The 22,648-nt window shown below is 42.4% G+C and overlaps 1 protein-coding gene across 9 annotated transcripts in view; it reads left to right on the top strand.

The window, feature by feature from the left end:
- Positions 1 to 22,648, top strand: part of LOC129171762 (cadherin-1) — a 303,014-nt gene that overhangs the window by 83,869 nt on the left and 196,497 nt on the right. The window lies entirely within an intron of this gene.

The following is a 22,648-nucleotide window of genomic DNA, read 5'->3' as shown; positions in this document are numbered from 1 at the left end:
CGCCTGCAGCGCACACAGTGCCGTAGGACACCAGCGAAAGGTAATGCTACATATCGGAGCTGCTACTGCTGTGTTTTGGTTTTTGAGTTTGGAAAAGTTAACGCGAGGTGTAGCGTTCCTTTCTATGTTGCTCTGTGAAATCACTGCACCCAAGAAGGAAGTTCCACTAATGCTTAAAATGAGCAAAATACAAAATGATCATGGATGTAGCTGTTACTACGTGCTGACAGCATGGAGATAAAACCATAAAACCTTCTTGGAGCTTTTTGGAGGTTTTTAATAGCTGTCTCTGTAGACGGCATAGGTGTGTCCCATTACGTGCATTAGCGAGCTGCCTCTTTTTATATCTGTTTTTATATCTTTAGAACGCACAGAAAAGAGAGACGTGTGTTCATGTGTTACATAAGGATTGTGCAGGACGGGCAGAATTCCCAAAAAAGTGCACTTTTCCTCCAAGCCCAGGTTTTTTCCAGAGATACAGATACATACAGTACAGACACACACTAACACCTCTTCTAACATCATGTCTGAACACCTTTTATTCACTTTACACAGGTATAGTGAGGGGAATAAAGGCTTAGGGATTTGGAAATCCAGTCAGAACTCCGCTTCAGTCGTGCAAATTCGTCACGCCACAAATTCATCCGATTGCACTGCCACCAATCGGAAACAGCCCGACCAGACCTGAACTTGTCCCTGATTCTGAAGCAGTTTCATGCAGCCTGGCAGAGAAGTTAAAACAAACAAACAAACAAAATAAGTTGACAAAAATCACATGAGAGGTGCTTGAGGGGAGGCGTCTTCCAAGAGGGCTGTGACTGAGTGACAGCAACGTGGAGGATTCATTGCTGTGGCCAAACATGCTTCCAAGGCCTGCGTGTCCACACATCATTCAGCACACACACCGTGAGGTCCTTGAATGCAGCAATTTGCAGCCAATTTATTGCTCAGACAACTGCAGTGCTGTTAGTGTGACTAGACATTTTGTTAATGACAAAGTAGGCGGGCCTGTTTATGGATATGCACACTTTTATGCGTGTTTTGCTAAACCGTTGGTTGTAGCTGCGGTTGGCCTTGTACGCCGCTATATGTTAGCATATCTACATGCATACATGACTATTATTAGGATGAAGTACGGTTAGCGCCCTCACCCCCCCCCCAAACACGCTTCTTTCCAAACATTTCCCCTTCTTAAAAAAATTGTTGTCAATTTTCTTTTTGCAATATTATGACTTGAATCCGGTGATATTTTGACTTTACAGTGTTCCCTCATTTATCGCGGAGGATAGGTTCCCGAAATAACCCCTCACCATACACTTGATGCCCTTTTCCCAGGCAGGCATGAACATTTTCTCACATTTCTCTCATGTTTAAACACTCTCAAAGTTCAAATTTAGTTCCAATTTTAATGATCAACCTACGAGGTTTGACACAAAAAGTACAAAGTGACTCATCCGTGTTTCACTCCTCTGACCATGCCTCGTCCTGGCGTCATTTGGCTGTAGCATTTTTGTATCCTTGTTAAAACATATTTCTTCTTTTTACTCCTCCTCCTCGTCCTCCATGCACCGAAGACTCATTTACGATATTCCGTAATGGCAACTTTGTGTGTGATGGCTGGATTCCCCTGCCTTTTGGGTGCAGAATGTTTCGTCGACATTGTGGGTTTTGTCGGGGAGAAAACGTTTGCAGTCATGAACCCACATCAGCTGTTTGCTCGCGATCATACAACGGGAACCACGGCAGTGCTGCACGAAGGAGATTGATTGACAGTCGTAAACACAATAACAGACACATACAGCAGAGCACCGACAGATCGCTAGCGTACACCACAAGGACGCAGAACACAATGCATGTTCATTAAAAAAAAAAAAGCACAATCAGTCAAACAGCGAGTCCGCAAAAGGTGAACGGCGATGTAGCGAGGGAACACGGTATTCCCAGGATATTTCAACTGTTTTATTGTCAATATTTCAGTATATTTCAAGATTTTTCAACATTTCAACCTGATTTTCCAAAAATTACATTTTGTTTTGTTGGTGGCTCACTTAAAAAAAAACAGATGATTTTTTTCAACATTCAAGATTTATAAATGACATTATATATTGCAAGTTTATTCTCGTTATAATACGACTTTTTTATTGTTAGAATACGACTTTATTCTTTTGCATTTCTACTATATGCTACTAAAATGACATTTTTCCCTTTTTCTCATTCGATTACAACCTTTTTCTCTTAATATTTTAACTTTATTCTTGTAAATTTACTGATAACTTTTTCCATTTTTGCTGTTGGTGTTTTTTTTCCTGCGGGCCATTTAAAAAGTGGCCACAGGGCCGCACTTTGGGCACCCCTGCCCTACATGGAGTGGTGGACGTGGCTACTCAGATAGAAGCTGAGGGCAGCGAGTGTTGAAACCTCGCTACAATTTCCCTGACTTGGATTATTTCCAGTCTCATTTCGAGCGGTTCTGATTACATCTTTTGTGCAAGGCGGTGGCTGTCATTAATCACCTGCGAGAGGACGGACTTCGTTAATTAAATGTGACGAGTAAGCGTGCCGTTGGTTAGTTTACATGATTAGTCATTTCATTTGATTTCTATTCCAAAATGTGTTATCAATAAGAACCTACAAGGAGCGTTTGCGATGCAGTCCTTGTATGAATTGGCGACGTTGCACATGTGCGTGTGCGTGTGCGTGTTGGGCCGTACCCTGGTCCACCTATTTTGTGTGTGTGTAGCTGGGTACTGAAATACAGCAGAACCTTGGTTTGGTGTCATTCATCCGTTCCAGAAGGTCCAACTCCCAACTATGAGGGAATTATGATGTCATACAGATCGATCCAATAATATTAAAAATAGCTCGGATAACGGGTCGTTTAAAAAAACGCTCCAATGTGGCGAGATTACCCGTCCTGTGTGGGTAAGCAAATCTCCCGCTTGTCATAACGTCCGCAGAGCTCTCATGTAAACATTCACTTTCCGAGGAAGACATTTTGCATGCGAGCTGGACCAAATGCTCCACGATGAAGGGGAAAAAAACAACCTACGGAGCACACAAAAAAACTTATCAGCCACCTGAAACGCCAGCGCTGCGGCATTTGAAAAGTGGTAAGACTTTGCCAGAGACCTCCGTGGCGTCCCACCGGCTGCTCGGAACACGTGTCCGACTACAGTACACTTTGCTGGGCCACATATACTCTGGTTTAGGGATGTCCCGATTCACATTTTTTGGCTTCCGATTGAATCCGATTTTTTTATAGTCTTGTCAATCCAATCCGATCTGAGACCCACCGTTTTTTGTTTTTTTAACAATGAGCTTTTGTTACAAAAATTAATTTGTGAAATGGCTGGACAGGACTAAAAAAAGGAACCTACCTCACAGAGGTTTGTTACAAAAGCCAAACAATACTGTTGGTCATGCTGTGTAACAAAAAAAGTACTCTGGTTGCATTATTTTTAATGCTTTGAAAAGCTATTTTCATAACCACATTCACATTGGGGCAGATAGTATTGCTGATCTAAATGCCCTTACATGCTAAACAGATTTTCTCTGCCAGGGAAAAGTGTTATATAGATTTATTTCACTTTATTTGATGTGTTGTTGTTATGCAAAATTTGAGTGGCCTGACTGGAGCAGGAGGGGATAGAAAAGAAGATAAAAGACAACAGAGGGAGGAGTGCGGGGACAAGAGGGGGACAATACAGAGATAGACAACAACAACAACAGCAACAACAATTGCAACGACAATAACAAAACAGAGACAAACAGAAGTACATCAGCAAATGTGAGTCCAATAAAAGATCCAATAACAGTCCAGCCATAAAGTATAAACTTGGAAAAAATGGGCATGCAAAATGCTTTTAGGGTAGGACTAATCATTTGACACGGTTATAGATCAGTTTGTGGTGTGATTTAAAATATATGACATTATTTTTAACAAACTGTCTTCAGCGCAATAGTGATTTATGGACGGTCCCTAGTGTAAACAACCAGCGGTACCATGTTGGAGTGTGGCTCAGAGTTAGAAATGTGATACGGCAACCGGATCGGCCTGATCTCGTGGCAGGAAAAAAAGTATCATATTGGTCTATCGGTATCGGTATATAAAAAAATATATTCTGCATCACTAGCTAAAGGTAACCTTAAATGTTAATTTACTTGTTTCATTTGTCATTTACATGCATTTAAAATAATTTCAAACTTTAAATTAAAGTTGTAAAACTTTAATTGTAAAACTATAAAACGTGTTTGCGGCTAACGTTTTTGCGACTTGTGGCGGAACTGTGTTAGTTAGCAAAGAACTACAGAATCAGCTGCTGATGACATCATAGACTGTTTCCATGTATTAGCAAGCTAATAGCTAAGGACGCTCGGTGATATTGGACTCCATACGGAACGCTAACCGGATAACGCAAGCAAACCGAGGCGTAGATTTTTAAAAAGAAAAAGACGCTAACCGGGCGGTACGCTAAACGCTACCCAAAGTTCAACTGCATTCGTTCCGCATTATCATTCAAACGGAATTCTCCATGTCGTTCATCAATAGGTTGGCTAATAAATACAGCAGACTGACATTCATTTTCTATTGCATCCGTGCCATATTCTTCAGACATCAAATCAATACTCAGATTGTACGTTTGCCCATCCCTGTTCTCTGTTTTCATTCTCAATTTGAATTGGGCCACAGATGTCTCTGATGTGGTCACAGGCACAGCGGGACTATGAAGTACAGGGACATTGCCCCAAGGCTGGTTGACCAATTAGAAGAGGGCTTTTAGAGAACAGGACTTGGAAGAGACAGGAGCGCAAACAACTTGTTCCCGGCAGAGGACGAGCTGAAGGGCTTTTGCGTGTTGTAAACCCTGCAAAACTGTAAAACACACGTGGGTTAGGAAGCCTGTCAACACACGCGCTAAACGTCGCAAAAGACCTCCAGTATTGATTCCCTCAGATGGCCATTAAGAGTAAGTCTGCTTGAGCTTGCCACTTTTGCAGCCCCACGAGAGATAAACGTGAAAGTCATGTAAAGATGTACTTTGAAAGGAAACACGTTCAAATTGAGGACGATGATCAGGTTCCATGATTCGCTTTCCTCCAAGGCCAGCATGATAGTCCTGAAGCAGCCACCACCTCCTTGGCAGCATCACTCATTATCATGGACAACCTTGGCAGTGTTGTATTGAAATGTCTCTGAATAAACCCTCTTTAGCCTTGATGTGTCTCAACAGCATCAGCCTTGAATTGTAAAGAGCACTCGTGGAGAGAGTTTTTACTTAAACTTTACATTAAACGTTTTCAAGTAAGGAGTGGTAAAGAACTAACTTTTCTTTTCAGAATCTTTTTTGTTCAAAGAACACATCGTGGTAGCGTAATACAGTGTGTGATATCACAGGTGGGAATCGAAGAATAGTATCTCCTTGATTGTCTATGTGGAAAATTAATTATCTTTATCGTGGGTTGTGGATGCAGCTCAGCTCGCCGTAAGTCTGCTGTTGTACGTCTTTAAACGAGTTGAAACTGCAATCAATTGCAGTGATCACAGTTTTCCAGAAATATGTCAATTAATAAATTATTGACTTTTTAATACAACCTATTACAGCATTCCGTATTTATAAATGGAATATTTTTATAGTTACAGCATAGAAATCCTGTTTAAGACCGTCTAAATACTGTTGTTAACATTATTAGAACCCTCTAGACATGAAATAACACCCCTATAGTCACCTTTACACTCATATTACCCAATATAGTAGACACAATAAGAGAAAATAAGACATATAAGACGTAATATAGACTCACATGTGAGCATTGGGAGGGTTCCCTATTGTTCCTTTTTTGACCAGTGTAGAATACTACATATCATCACAACATCTTTGAATGTGTCTGCTGAATATTTTTGAAAAACCGTGAGAGAGTGAGGTTGTGAAGTGGTGAGAGAGTCCCAAAATATGCATATTAATGCAAATTTTACATTATTTTTTGCTTAAATTAAAAATTTTCAAGCATAAAAATGGCTAAACGAACTAATATAAGGCATTCAAAATGTATATAGTGTTGTACTCTGGTCACTAGGTGTCAGTAATGTTACACTCTATATTATGTCTTATTTATGTCATATATGTCTTCATGTCGGTGGTTTAGTGGTTAGCACGTTGGCCAACACAGTAACAGCTTGGAGATCGGGAAGACCTGGGTTCCATTCTCCCCTGGGCATTTCTGTGTGGAGTTTGCATGTTCTCCCCGTGTGCGCGTGGGTTTTCTCCGGGTACTCCGGCTTCCTCCCACATTCCAAAAACATGCAGGTGAGGTTAATTGGCGAGTCTAAATTGCCCATAGGTATGAATGTGAGTGTGAATGGTTGTTTGTCTATATGTGCCCTGCGATTGGCTGGCGACCAGTCCAGGGTGTACCCCGCCTGTCGCCCTAAGTCAGCTGGGATAGGCTCCAGCATGCCCCCACGACCCTAATGAGGAAGAAGCGGTATAGAAAATGGATGGATGTCTTCATGTCTAGAGGTCTCTAATAATGTTAAAAAAAAAAAAGGATTTAGGTCACAAACAGGTTTTCTATGCTTTACCTGCAAAAATATTAGATTTATAAATAAGCAATCGTACTTAGTGGAAACTGACTAATCACCGTCGTGTCTGGAACCAATTTATGGAGATAAACGAGGGATTACTGTACAGCAATTTGCGTTATAATAAAAACTCGGAATATATGTGTAGATTCTCCGTAATCCAGGTCATGGTAAACTGGACTACAGTGTTTTGTCGCTTCATCGCAGTTCACCTTTCACAGATTCGCAGATTTTTTTTTTTATGACTTTGTTTTTTTGGGGGTTTTTTTTATTACATTGTATGAACGCTGTTACAGGCCGAGCCTGGCCCTTTAAGAAGAATTCCATTGTTGGAAGTTGAGTGTCTCTCCTCCCTCGCTCGTCTGTCTGCACCGCCCATTGTTTTCTGCGTCTGTATTGGCTGTAGACCATTGTCAATTCATCTCCTTTGTGCCGCCCTGCATGTCTACTGGGTCATCGCTTGCTTGCTTTATTGCTAGCTTGTAAATGAATCTTCGCTTCGAAGGACTGCAACAATGTGTTTTAACAAGGATACAAAAATGCTACGGTACAGCAGAACAACGCCAGGACGAAAAGGCACGGTCACAGGGGGAAAATAATACGCGTGAGTGACTTAATAATTTCTTTGGTCCTACCTCTAGGTTGATCATTCACTTAAACAAAGGTATGAACTTCTTTGAGTGTTTAAACAAGAAGAAAATGTGAGAAAATGTTAACGCCTGTTTGAGAAAAGTGTATTACGTGTATGGTGAGGGCTTTTACAGCCTTAAAACAAAAAAAAATGAAGTTATTTGGGACCCTATCCCCCGCTATGAACGAGGGTACACTGTATTCTTGTTTGTTGAAGCCGTTTCACTTTTCACCTTTTGGTATGGAGGTCCCCTGTTTAGGACCCTGTTTAGGGTGGGTGTGTCCCCTGCGGGTGGTCACAATAACTAAGTTGTTGTCGTTGTTCAGCGTGGCTGGTTTTCGACCGTCCACCGTAACAATCCGTTGCTCGCCCTCCTGGTGGCAAAACGGCTTGCTTGTGGGCCACTCTTCCTGTTGAATGAGACAATCTTTGGGGGAGAAATTTAGACAAGAAGAAGTTCTTCAACAAAGAAGCAGAGGTGCCTCGATTGAATCTTTGTCTATCACAACTGTACTGTAAGGCATAATACATAATACAATATGTTGGCCCATCCTGAGTTAATGTGAACTGTCACAATTGTCACACAGACACTTGGATGACTTTGTGAGGCCATGTTCCCAGCAAACGTGAGGACTTGAGTTGAATGTCAGCCAGCGTGTTGAAAGGATCCCGTAGCTTTTTGATGTTGCAAATGCAGCCAGGCGGAAGAGAAAGTGAGACAAGCTTGTTAGGAATCAGGTGTAATTGCAGTAAGAGCTTTGGCAGCAGATGACTCAACGTTTAGGGCAAAAAACCAAAAAGAGCTCTAACGAAGAAAGACTCTCGCAACAATCAGAGCATGTGCCCGAACTGACACTAAAACAACCACAGACGTTTGAACCTGAAGGTCATTGAAGATGATCACCCTCATTGCTCATCAGAGCGGCTGAAAGGGTCCCAGACGTGATTTAGCAACTTTGCTCAACTTTACTTGTTATATATTGTTTGTGATTATTTTCTACATTTTTTCAATTTTTGAAAGCGAACGATAAATTCTCAAAAATTACATATGTTCAAGGCGCCAGCCATGACGAGCTATCTCTCGCTGTTCAGTCTCATTTCGGGAAGTGACGCCATCGGAGTACTATCATTCAGGTAAACAAACATAGCGGTGTAGGAAACGGAGGATGTTTACAGTGATTGTAGCCAAGATTTGAGCGATGTGCCAATAGTTTTTGAGGAGAAAAGAAGGAAGAGACTTTTGGAGATGAAATACAGTTTACATGCAGTCAATTAACCCAATCATAACCACAATATTAGCAATAACCTGGTTGCTCACAGCCAATAACCTCACCAATAACCCTTTTGGAAAAACGGAATATGCTCATATTCCGGTTTTTAAAAGCCCGAATATTACCCCTGGGTTACTCCTTTTCTATACGCCTATCAGGATATCCCATTTGAAAGGAACGTTACGCAAGTACTTTCATCCAAAGTGTGCGGGAGGCTCTGGTGGATGTAGCATGGATATGGATGACACAGCTCTGGCTTCATTTCCTATTTCTTAACGTTCTTGCCTTCCATTAATGAAGAAAGTGAGACAGAATAGTGTCAAGTACTGGTGGTGGGTCAGTGCCAGCACCGAAGTGCAAACAAAGGCGTTCATTATCCGCCGTGCCGGTGTTGTTGTTTTTGGATACAGGAAGAAGCGTCATGACGTCGAAACGGTGCGTTCAAACGTTGCCTGTGCGTTTTTTTTTTTTTTTTTTTTTGTCACGCCACGCATGTAAACGGGTTATTCCGAATGTTTCAGAAACTGGAATATTGACCTTAACCCGACTATTGACTGCATGTAAACGGTAGTGATAGAGACCTTGCAGAACATGGACTGAAGCCTTAAGATATGGAGATGATGGCAAGTGTAAATTACTCTGGAGGTCCAATTATTGTTTTAAATCAGTTTCATCATGAGCATAAAAGTGTCTTTATAGCCGAATTTGTTTTATATTCTGTCCGCCGTCTCCCACAGTAAACATACATATCGCTGTGACAAGATGTTTATATAACATGCATAATGCTTTAAAGTCTTGTCGCTATCATGGAATAGTGTTGAGAAGACATTATGTAAACAAGACATTACTTACTCTGTTTTGTTTGCAACTTTGACGTCATTCTTCTTGTCTTGTTTTTTTCCTGTGTACCGGCGGAATAGCATCCTTTTTCAAAATGTGTTTATAGCGTACTTTCAAGCCAAATGTTTCTTGTAAAGGTGTTCCTTCACAGCAGTCATCAGTGAAATGATCACTGCAAAGAACAGAACTCGAGGTGGCGTCTATCTTGTCTCTTGTTCTCTGCACTTGCTTCATCTATTGTTGTCTTAAACCTTCCTCTTTTGGAAAAGAAAAAGTATCACTCGGATACTGTGAACATCCATCAGCAACCCAACATTTTGGCATGGCTACTATTTTGATGAAAAATATACTAAACCAAGTCGACGAGCTCCCTCGAGAAGCGTTTGTTTCCTCTGCTGTCGAGTGAGAGGTGTCACCCCGATGACGCCGCTTTCGGAATGAGGCTGAACTGCGAGAGCTGGTTAGTCATGGGTGGCGCCATCAACTATACAGGTAAATGTCATTTTTGTGAATTTCCCATTCGCTTTCAAACATCAAACAATGTAGAACATAATTACAAACAATATATGACATATTTAAGCAAAGTCGAGGAATCGTGTCAGGGACCCTTTAAAGGGGAAGATATATCAGGAACATTACAAAATTCAGTATTTCTGATGTTGTAATCCAATCCTGTTTGGTCTGTCGACACAGTGCATGTCAGGACCAGACAAAGCAGACTGAGAACGACTTGAACTCTCGCCAAGGCAGTAAAATATGGGCCACAAATGTTGTCCTTGTCACATCCCACTGGCACGTCTCTTGGCATTGTGGTTCTCAGAACCGTTACCTGTTGGGATTTATTTGATTTTTATTACACCTCTGACAGTTTTTACAATGTTACCGAGAGTAGATGCAACAGCAGTGGCAGAGGAGCTTGTACCTGAGGGCAGGAGACCGTTGCACCACCTGTAAATGTCTGGCAGCATCCAAGTGTAACTATGGTATTGCATAAATGAGTGAATCTTCTAAAATGTTTGGATGTACCCTAGATGTTGTTCATGCCTGACCCCGCGGCATGAAACCTGGTGTAGGCGGAAGCTTTAACCTGGTGGCGGTTGCTGAGATTTGCTGGCAAGAAAAATACAGTTATGATAACTGAATGAGGGCATATAGACAAAATAACAGACATGAAAAACCCTAATCAAATGGAAAAGTAATATGACTTAATGTCATTTGTCATTCATTTATTCTATGTGTTCTCATTTTTAGTATGTGCAGGATGAGCTACTTGATCAGAATGGCCTTTACTCATCACTTACACGGAGGTACAAGCGAAATTGTGCAATCGCCCATCCGTACACATACAACATAACATACAATAACACAGGGGGATAGACAGGACAGCATGACTGGGCAATCAAAAGGGGAGAGCGGAATGTTATCCTTGATGCTTGTACTTCGCTCCATCTCAACCATTTGCGATATGATGTGTTCCTTGTCTTCATTCGCCTTCTTGGGGATTGAATTTTTGTTTTTTTCTAACCCGGCACTTACTTGAGGTAGTGCGGTCTTGAGGCCTTGATGCAGTCTGGAGTGTAGTGATCAGCTTCTTTTTCGTTGTTCCTCAGCGGTCTTTTTTGAAGACGTCAAAAACCTTGTCCTGCTTAAATATACTGTACGTGTAAATGAAGTCATGCCGTTTTTGTTCTTTCTTGACTCTGAGTAGCTCTTTCTTTTGGTTTGATGTCTCCTTCTGATTTACCCTTCCATGCAGTGGGGGGCGGTGCATTTGGTACAGACACTGTGAGGGCCAGCATTGTTAATAGAATAATGATGATAATAATAATAATAGTAATAATAATATATTGCCATGCATAGCCATTTAAACCAGCTATGTTTCAAACCACAGTCCCCCGTGCCAAGGGCCCACTTTGTTACCCACTTAGCTGTTCAAAAAAGCAAACTCTTATATTATCAAACTGCCAAGTAGTGTATGTTAGTACCTGATTGGCTGAAGTACAGCATTAGTAGTTCCAGCTTGTAGTTGAACAATTGCAACTCACTGTTTTTGTCTTATCTACTCGTCTTTCCCTTTGAATTCTATTTATCAATAAGTCAAACCTTTGTGTTTCCATTATTAGTATCAACATCTCAGCTTTTTCTAGTGACATTACGCCTTTTTGCTCTATTTTTCCACTTATGCTGGGATTTTATTTATTTTATTTCTGCAATAAGCCACGTTACAAAGATGAGCCCCTTGGCCACATGTTGGACACCGATGCATGTTTCGCCAGGGGGGTGTTGCTAAACGACAGACGAGTGTGTCCAAGCGCTACCTTTGTGGCTCTACTCTACTGGTGGTCAGAGGTTGTGTTGCATTGCGGAGGGGTTTATGCAGCTTTGCACGGCGATACTTCTACACAGTACCTCTGAGGTTACTTAGCTAAAGGCATGACACAAGAAATACTTCCTGTCTTTCACTTTTAATGCACACCCCTACTCGCTAAATATAGCATCCATGTTGCTAAATTGATTGGCGGCCAGTCCAGGGTGTACCCCACCTCCCCACCTCTGGCAGTGCAGCCAAGAAACACACAACTAAATAAAGATAACAACAGACTGTTGAGAATAAATAAATATCATTTCATAGAACAAATACTAGAATTGAAGATGTAAATGTAGGTCAGTGCTTCTGGTCGTGGTTAGGCCAGCAGAGAAAGCCTTGCTGGCCCTGACTGCACACCACTGCTTCCACGGAGCAAAAATATCCTGTCCTGGGACTCTTCTCTTGTTTTGTATCATCACTGCAAGACATTCTGTCGCTAGGCAATTACTTTCGTTAGAGCTGTTAGCTTGGCGTGGTAACAACAAACATATCTCATTAATTTGAACAAATTAGTTCCTCATGCCAGACATTATTCAATCTGAGGGTATTAAGAAACAACCCTATGATTGTGGTCATGATCTGTGGTTAGAAAAGCACCAAAATAGGCCAAAACTCCAGTAATAGCGCAGAGAGCTCAATCGGTAGACTTCTGTTCCCTTAAACAGGAAGTGTAGTATGTATGTTAGTTGCAAATTAGAAGGCATTTGCTATAAATTAAGCTTATTCTCCACCAAAATGTAAGATGAGGTCATGAAGGTGTGGTTGGATGTGTTGGAACTTTAGAGATCAATCCAAAGCACTTAAACAAATTTGGAATGAATCTGTGAACCAGGCCCTCCAGTGCCTACAGCGCCACTTGTAGGCATCAGTGTTCTCTGACGTCTGGAGGAATACAAATTACCACACAGACACAATACAAAACATTGGAGAAAGTCTTCCCAGAAGAGCTGCCAAGGGGTGAACAATGTCATTTTGTCTTGGTATAACACATGCCAGCCAATGTGGCTGCCCAGTTGTACGTTGGTAAACCTCACTCTGTGAACCTTAAGGGAGTTGACAATCCAGACTTTTCAACACCTAGTGCTCTCGACTCTCATTCCGGATGACCCAAGTTCGAGCCTATGGCGGTGCACGGGGCTGGCTCCACCAGGCGGGTTACATTGGTGCCGTGGCCCAGATGGGAGTGAGGTTTAGGGGAGTGAGTCTAATGAATGCCAGCCAGTGTGGCTGTGCGGTTGTGCGTTGGTAAAACTCTCTCCCTGAACTTTAAGAACTGCGCTGGTTGTCGAGTTGATAGTCCAGGCTTTTAGCTAGACACCTAGTGTTTTCGACCCTCTTTCTCAAGGACCTTGACTCGAGCTCACACAGCGGTGTGTGTGTGGGGGTGACATGGGTGAGAGTGAGGTTTATGGGGGGGTGAGTGTAACGGATGCCAGCCGGTGTGTCTGTGCGGTTGTACGTTGGTAAACCTCACTCCTTGAACTTTAAGAGCCGTGCGAGGCTTTGAGTTGACAATCAAGGCTTTTAGCTCAATGCCTCGCGCTATTGTCTGTCATTCTGAAAAACCCAAGGCGGTGCGCGGGGCTGGCTCAACCAGGTGGGTTACATTGGTGTTGTGACCCGGAGGAGAGTGAGATTTAGGTGAGTGGGTGTAATCAATGCCAGCCAGTGCGTCTGTGCGATTGGACGTTGGTAAATTTCACTCCCTGAACCTTAAGAGCTGCACTGGGCGTCAAGTTCACAGTCCGGCCTTTTAACTCGACGTCTAGCACTCTCGACTCTCATTCTCAGGGACCTTGGTTTGTGCCCACAGTGGTACATTTGCGTTTCTGTCACTTTCTGTAGGTGTAATGGTCCAGTGTCGCCCAGAGAGTGGATGCAGGATAAAACGTAAATCTCATAAGCAAGCATGTAAATGTATTCTACAGATGGTAATGTTACACTGTATACCACAGGCTTGCAAAGGGCTTCCGCCCACATTTGGCACTCTGTCCTTTCCCAAGGGGTGTGAGCACCTGCTGTCAGTCTGTCAGTATGGTTGAGATGAAGCCAAGGCTGGGACGTATTTGAATCAGGTATTCATGCATTCAGAAATGAATGAGCTCCCGCTGTTTTTTTCCATCCCCGCTAACTGACAGGTTTACTTTTATCTGCCAAGGTTCAAGGCAAGGCCGATGCTGCAACACGACGCTTAGCACTTAAACACACTAGGCTGCTCTTCCAGTGAGGGCCCCTCGCCTCCCACTTGCACTTCACGACACCTCACACTTGCTCTCTTCACATCCCCTCCATCAAAACTTCCCTTCTTTTCCCCCCTGCTGTGGCTTTTTTTTTTCTGTTTGCCCTTGTAACGCCATACATTATTCTTTTGAGGTAGCAGGTTTCTTTGTGTGAGAGCAGACTCCAGTTTCTCTTTGACTTGGTCCAGAGATGCAGTCCCATGAGCTTTCTATACTTTTGCAACCAGCTTGAAGGATTTTGGTGTGTTTGGAGATTTGTGTTTATTCTGAGCCTCTTCAAAAAATGTGTATTTGAGAGGCTGGGTGATAGTAGTCTTTGAACCCAAGTAGAAAGCACATGTTTTTTGGTGAGGCTTGTGGCTTGATTATTGCAGTGAAGTGGGAGCTGGTGGACTTCCCACTGTGTCGGCACGTGTCTCTGTGTGTGTGTGACAGGAGCGTTAGCGGGAGGATTGGCAGTGAGCAAGGAGGCGGATCGTAATTAAAATTTCCAGTCTCGTTAGTCAGGTGACAGAGAACAATCAATGGTAAGGATCTGCCTCCAATGCTAACACACCCCAAGATCATTTGCGTTTTAAGTGGACTGGGACTGGTAGTGGAAATTTAATTAAGATATTTATGGCCCCAATTAATCAGCTCACTGAGAGACCTGCTGGAGATATACTGTTCTTACAAAAGGTTTGCACCACTGAAATAATGTGTGGCTATGAAAAAAGACCGAAGCTACGCATTTCTAAAACTCTCATTTAAGAAGTGCTCCCTGGTGTTTCCAACTCCTGCCATGTTTATTTACTTAAATTCACGGTACCGCTTGTACTATTACAAGTGAAATCCCTGCTTGGAAATTTGCTGGTTCCATTAGGATAATATCCACGCTTTCAGCATAATATTATATAAAACTATAATGAGGAAATATGAGCCCCTCTGTGCTTCAAGCCAGTGCACCTAATTATCTTCACTTATTTCCGTAGAGCAGTGGTTCCCAAACTTTTTACAGTCGCGTACCCCTTTAGACATTTGACTTGAAGCCATGTACCCCCTACTGCTGCACACTTAAAAAAACGTAAACCATTTTTACATTTCATTAAAGTGAAATATTAATCATGATTAATTGGTTAATTCATTTTATAGTAAGTAATTCAGGTTCAAAAATTTGTATTGCGCATGGTCAAATTTTGCTAAAAGTTTTACATGAGCACTGATAAATAGATAACATGTGAATTTGTCTCGGAGATGAATAAAGTATCTAAGTATTCGTCCTACATATCTTTTATTTCAGTCAGATCAGGTGATGCTTCCCTTTGAAGGGGTTGAACTTGAGCTTCACTTTTGTCTACTTGCAATCACTATGATTTATATCTGCATATTCATTTGACACCGGATTGAAAGGGAAAGTTGAACAAACATGATAAAGCAGCATCCAAGGTACAAAAATACATACAAGCAGCGATAAAGCCTCATTTTCGGGGGAATTTCCACTCTCTCATCCTGACACGCACGTACATTGGAAGGTTTTCACAGTGCGGGGATCGGAACGCCAATATAAGTTGAACCTTCTTGATTAAACACTCTAAATACACAACACAATCATCAAACTTCAATCATCAAACTATGACTGTGCGCTCTGTGCTATGAGGCGTTCAGGTGTGCTCGTAATTGTGTGTGTTAGGCGCTAACTGTTTTTCATTTTTATTCCCGTACCCCCAATGACAATTGGTGTACCCCACTTTGGGAACCTAGGTTGTAGCGGTATGCCATGTGTTCATGGTAATAGTGCCTCTGAGTTCTAACTCATTCCAGGCGGGGATGTTGGCACGAACTGGCCTCAGGATTTGTTCATTTTGAAAAAAATTTGCACACTGAAGTTCATGAAATGGAAATATCTGTTATAAGGTCAAACAGTAGGTCCTGGCTTTTTACAGAGGGTTACCTTCTGGGTAGAAGCTCAAGTAATTGATTTGCCTATAAATATGTTCATTTTTGATACAGGGATATTCTTTGGCATATACTTTTGAATAGAAGGATTTCAGAACACATTACAGAGGTTCCTCCTTTGTTGCTGATATATGCGGTAACATAATGTGTCATTTCCACAATGTAGTTGATGTTTGTAGATATTGCAGATATTGTATTATTCTCTCTCTAGACTCTTATGAATCTACTTGCTAATTTCCTGTTCATAGCTGGCTACTCTCCGCTCTAACACTTTTAAAACAGGGGTCGCCAACTCGTCGATCGTGATTGACCAGTTGATCTGTGGGGCTTTGCTGGTCAATCACTAAAATATTAGGAAACATATATGTTTTAGCCCTCCCCTCCCAGAGAGTGACCAACAGGCACGCACTGAACACGCCGGTACACCTCGCTGCTCTGCAGGCATGCAACCCGCAAGCCCAAGGCCGGAGCCCAGCCCCCAAAACCTGGCAGAAGGTGCCAGCGCATGCCGCACCGGCAATGTTCGAGCTGCGGCAATGCAGATTGTTAGGGCTGACTGTTGTAACTCATTGGGGGTAGATCTTACATAGGTTCATTCCCAAGACCAGGGATCCTGGGCTCAAAGTGGTGACCACTTTGTGGGGGCGGCATCCTCAGCAGGTAAGCCCAGACTTCCCTCTGCCCGGCTACTTCTTGTTCTTTTGGTCACTACCTAAAGCTCACAATCACAGGTGAGGGTAGGAACGTAGATCGACCGGTAAACAACCAAATCCAAAGTGACGGAAGTACAGTCAAACCTGTCTAGCGGCCACCTTTATAGAACGGCCACCTGCCTATAGCAGCCACTGAAAAATCCCCCCCAGCAAATTTACATGTTATAGACCCTGTGTATAGCAGTCACCTGTCCAACGCGGCCAGCGGCCACCCATTTTGTCTCCCTTGGTCAATATCTGACTGCATATAGCGGCCAAATTACCAACTCAAGTAGAAGCTTCATGCACGAAAAAGTTTTGTTTTTCAATCAATGAAGCCGTCGTGTGTAGACTTTAATTACTGAGTCCTAGCTCAGTCACAATCATTCACAAGATCCACACAAACTGTCAGTTGTTCCACATAAAAAAAACTTCTTCTTTTGAGCTTGCTATTTCCTGGTCAAACATGTAACTTTAAGAGCATTTGCACCAAAACATTACCGCAAAGTAGGCTGGGAACAGGACGTGCTCCCAGCGACGCTACAATAAAAAAAAAACATACGCTAGCATGCATGCGGCAGCGGAAGCAAAACTGAGTTGGGTTGTACTTAATTGAAGTATTTTAGAATGTACTCACGTTATTTTTCATCAATCCTCATCCACAAATCCATCAAAGTCCTCATCTTCTGTATTCAACACTAAAAAAAGCCGTCTTCTTTTCCGTTCGCTACTAGTCTGTTAACTTGTCAGTGTTATTCAGCTCCGAAGCAAAGAAGGAAACTTCTCCTGTTGCTTCTGCCAATTTTATTTATTGAACGCGGCCACCAGACAGCAGCTCAGAACACACACACATCTCTCAGCATCGTCTCTCCTTCCTGCTTGCCCACAAGGCAAAGGTTAAACAAGCCCCACTACATAGCTGTCCAGCCAATGCCTGTAAGAAATGACACCGTTTATTTCCTGGTGTGCACTGGTCAATACTGTAATGCCGCTTGTTGTGGGGAAGGAGAGACTCACGTCGCCGATGCACTTGATGGCTTTATTAACAGCGGAGAACACTGCAGGACTTTACATCCACGCCAACATAAACACACTTCCCAACTCTCTCCAAACTCACAGCTAGCACTGAGCCTAGCTCTCCTGCTCGGGACGCCCACCGTCACTTCCCGTCACTTCCTGATGAACTATAGCTGTAATGACACTCTGCCGTATAAAAAGTAAAATGTTAAAAACAAGCGTAAGACATTACTAGCACAGCTTTGTTCTGTGGGTCGTGGATATATTCTATCAGTTATTATTAAGCCTCTAGCTTCCTTTTAGTAAGTAAAAACCTTGGCTATGATTGCACTACATTGTCATGTAGACCTACAAAGTACACTTGGAAGAACAAGAGGTGAATAAATGTATTGCAACTGATGTGAAACTGATGAGGGGTAGGATTAAATAAGCTTTGCTTCTTCCTACTCCTTTTTGAACATGCAAAATTGTGAATTGTACTATGTGATGTGCTACTGTTTGACTCATGCATGTTCAGGATTAAAACCATGAACCATGATAATAACAAGCCTAGTAGTGCTGTACAACTTTTATCCACAGTCCGCAGTGCCCTCTACTGGTCAACATTATTATTTTAAAAAAAAATTCCCCCTTTTTTTTCTTTTTTTTCCTCTACTGGTCAACATTCAAACTGGACGCCAACCTGTCTATGGAGGCCACCTGTCTATAGCGGCCACTTTTGCAGACTCCCTCTAGTGGCCGCTATAGACAAGTTTGACTGTAATTCTATCTTTTCATCAGTCCAGACAAGCAAAGGACGATTGATCTTATGCACATGCGCACTTCCTTCTTCTGTAGCTTCGCTGTGTGACGTGGTTCTGTCTGCGTGTCTGTTTACAGCGCCACTTGTAGGTGTGTCGCATGTATTGCATCGTTTTCACCCAGTGATCTGTGTGTGGATGCAATTTTTTTTCAACCCGCCCACAACCCAGGAGTGTCCCCTGGTGAACAGGACCTAAATAGAACCCTAATTACAAATCAAAGGCAGGTGCACTCCCCAGCTCCCTCTAACCAGAATAAAGGTAATGCATTCATTTTTTTTTTTTTTTTTTAAAGAACCATATTACTGTGGTGCATCAAACCAAACTAGCAACAGCTCCCTCACAAAAACCACCTGCCCTAGGTATGTTAACAAGGTGCCCGTGGCAATGATTGCACGGCCATCAAAATCCCAGCTGATAAGTTCCTCCGGGAGGGAGAACAGCTCTGTCATTGAATTCACCCTGATCCGCACCGCATGCTGTACACTGGCGATAACACACATCCAAAATGGACTCGCTGTGACGTTTATATTCTCTGAAATATTTTTGACATTGTGCTGTTACTCCGATGTCACTATCGGATGTGTTTTCTGCGTTGCTTTTCAGCAGATTTGTATGCAGAATTATGTTGCAGTAGCCTGTTGTCAAGAGGCGAGACTCCTGTCACTTCCAATGTTGCAAGGCCCAGGAATGAGATTGGCTGATTGATTGAAGCGTCAGTGCTCAAAGGGTGAGGGACACGCTGACAGCCTAGTGATTGACACAGATGAGAGAGAGGAAAAAAAGGAAAAGGAGCAAGCAGGCGAGAGGAAGTATGAGCATTTGCTTGACAGGGCGTTGGGTCTCAATGTCAATGAAGGATTCTGCCGCATTATCTGATCACCTTCAATTGGATATCTCTCTGAATCTTGCAAGCATGGTCTTTCACACATTTTTTTCCAGAATGCAACCCTCAGCACTTTTGAATTCCTCACAGTGGTGATGGTGCGAAGTTGTGTTGTTTTTACAGCATTGCTACAATGTGTTAATAGATGCATGGTACAGCAGGGTTGGCAGTGGTTAGCCTGGTTCTACCGAAAATACAAAGAAAACACCACCCGTGAACCCCGAGAGTAATTGAGTCGCCCATAAAAATGCCTGTTTTTTGACACACAGTTCGCTCCTTCCCCTCCAAACCCTCCTGCAAGCTTGCCGTTGATATCTCCTCCACATTTTGATCAACATTTGCAAGAACAGTGACATTCCAGTGTTGTAATCATAATATTAGGTTCAGTCCCAGAAACCTCCCAGTCTCTTTTCAGTTAGGTAGCTAACAAGCTAACAATCAAAGTTTAAGCCCTAAATATGCCTCACACACTTATTAAACACATTTTAAGTTATACAATGTGTAGGTACACGCCCCGAATGACTAATAATCCATAGAAAAGATGGAATCGGAGTTACGGTCTAACCTTAAGACTTATCGTCAGGTTAGTGCTACGGCCGCACTTCCGTCTGTTGTTGGGCTGTCCAGTGTTCCGGTGTGGACTTACGATCACATATTAACTTGTGTTGACCTCGATGCAGATTCCGACACTGGATTTTAAGAAAGTTGACTGTAGAAGCTAGCGCTGCTGTAGCAACACCTTGCACTGACGTCACGTTAGTAGTACGGTACGCGGCATGTGTCCTGTACTTTTTATGCATTCATATCAGATGCTTATAAAATGTTGGGTAAGTATGTGTTTTCTGCAGAAAAAAATGCCTTTTTTGAGATTTTTTAATATTTGTTTACCAAAAATCTGTGAATTTGCGGAGTCACAAATGCTGAATCACGAATCTGTATCTTGACCTTTTTGGTCTAATTTTTACAATTGTCCATATTGGACGTCCATCCTTCAGTTTTCTACTGCTTGTCATCAGGGACGTGGCGGAGGTCAGGGAGCTCAGGGAAAAGGTGGACTACACCCTGGACTGGTCGCCAGTCAATCACAGGGCACATATAACGAATGAACCTACACTTAAATTGCACAAACATCAGACGAGTGAACCCACTACACTCACAGTGAACCATACAGGATGCTTGTTCATTCATTTCATTCGTTTGGTTCGATTCCCTTGTGTCCTTTTACCTGTCTCATCAACCTCTTCCCGTCATGTTTTCCTGCAATCACCTCCCTGCATGCCCTTGGGTTTCCCACCGGTGTCTTGATGTCTCATTAGTGACTGTCTCCACCGCCTTCTTTCAGTCTGTGTCTTATCTTTGTTCTGCCTTGATTGTTTAACCTCATGTCAATTGAAGTTTCATCTAAGTTTATGTGTTCAGTCTCCTGGTTTGTATTTCATTGAAATCATCGAATGAAATAGCCAAATTTAGGCAAAAAAAACAACCATAAATGTCAAGGATGGCGTAGGTGAAGCGAGATCAGAATGTTCAATGCATGTAAACTCACCTTAGTTCACGACAGTTTGATTGGCCTAATGTATCCAGAATTACAGAGACAATAAGTTATTACAATTTTAGCCTATCAATACTCGTCATTCATATTTAGGATTCCAGTGACGAGTCTCAGGGATAAGGGGATCCAGTCAGAGTGCTTGTTGGATCCATCAATTTGAATGCAAAACCATGTAATGTAGTGTTCTGACAGAGGTGGCTAGCAAGCGTACAGTATGAATGAAAGTACAGTATGTCCATCCACAGTGCAGAGCAGCTTGTTTAAATGACTACCGTAAATTCCGGTGTATAAGCCGCTACTTTTGTCTTAAACTTTGAACCCTGCGGATTGTACAGCGGTGGGGCTAATCTATGGCTAAATTCTCATCTCGTGACATCTCCTTTACTTCAGAACTACGACTAATTGTTTAAATACTGTGCCGCATGAGAGTCAGTGAAGAAACAGTATCTCTTTCTTTGGCAGGAGCCTATCACGGGCTATCAGTGAACTCACAACGAGCTTGTCAACCCATTGAAAATCGCAGGAGGTCTTTATACATAACCGTATAACAACAGAACAGTCTGACTCACACTGTCATCTTACTGAGAGCCACACTAAATTAATCACACAGCAACTTAACACTCCACAAGTATACTGAAGAAATATGCAAATATGTACCAATACGAATTGAAAATGAAAACAAACCAACATTTTAAAGTTTTTCCCATAAAGCATTGCGTCTGATCAATGCATTCATTGGGGCGTTGCAGTGACGTCAGCCTCCCTCTGGGCTCTGTGCTTAAGGCTTCCCAGGGTCCCTCTGGTGGACAGAGCCAGAAATGCAGCGCCTTCCATCTATGCCTCTTGTCCTCCACTGAACTGCTCTTCTGGCAGTGATGCATTACGGGTAGATGTTAAAATATGTTTAAAATGTTGTTTTAAACATGTAATATATATTTCCTAGGTACCTTTTGAGTGTTAAGTTGCTGTGTGATGAGTTTAATGTTGTTTGCAGGATGACACTGTGAGTCAGACGGTTATATTGGCTCCTGTCAAATAAAGAGCTGCCCGCTCCTCACGGACTCAGGCGTGTCACAATATGCCACTTTATGACATGGACACGTGTGGCTTGTACACCTGTGAAGCTTATATATGAAGAAATCTGTTTTTCCTCTCAATTTACTACACCGAAATTTACAGTAATCCTCGCCTCTACGACGGAAAATAAAGTACATTCTGTACAAGTATCATCATCACTGATTGACTGGAGGATGAGGAATGGCTTAGCAGCTAAGCTATGAGACACATGGAGCACAAGAGAACAGGAGACAGAGAAGCCACGCTAACTGCTAAGCTAGCTTGAAAGTAAAGTAGCGAAACAACAAAAGAAAAAGTGTGTAGTACACATTAACAGAAGTCTAGCTTGGAACTGCGCTACTGTGAAAGTAACCAGCCATAAACAGGAAGTTAGCAAGTAGATGAATGAGAGTCTAGATAGAAAATAATACGACGGCTGAAAACCGGGAATGATGCAATACGTTACCGCATACATCAGCAACCAAAGGAGGAGCATCTGTTACCTGTTTTGAAATGGTGATATCATAATGTATATATGCCATGAAATATTGCAATGAATGTCGTTTTTGAAATGGATTTTACACTTAATAGTTCTCTGGTATTACCACGACTAACTTATTGTGTGGATGCTTTTCATGGTGCATGATTCACCTCATTTCTGGAGTCTGTTCCCAGCAGCAAGGAAGGATCGTTAAAAGTGAAAAGCAATCAAAAAAACCAACCCTGTCCCAGCCGCAGAAGTATAGTCTTTGACAGAAGTATGCAGCCTTAAACACATTG

Source organism: Dunckerocampus dactyliophorus, chromosome 2 (genome assembly GCF_027744805.1).
Source record: "Dunckerocampus dactyliophorus isolate RoL2022-P2 chromosome 2, RoL_Ddac_1.1, whole genome shotgun sequence".
NCBI lineage: Eukaryota > Metazoa > Chordata > Actinopteri > Syngnathiformes > Syngnathidae > Dunckerocampus > Dunckerocampus dactyliophorus.
The sequence above is the reverse complement of the archived record's forward strand: the minus strand, read 5'-3'. Positions and strand labels throughout refer to the sequence as shown.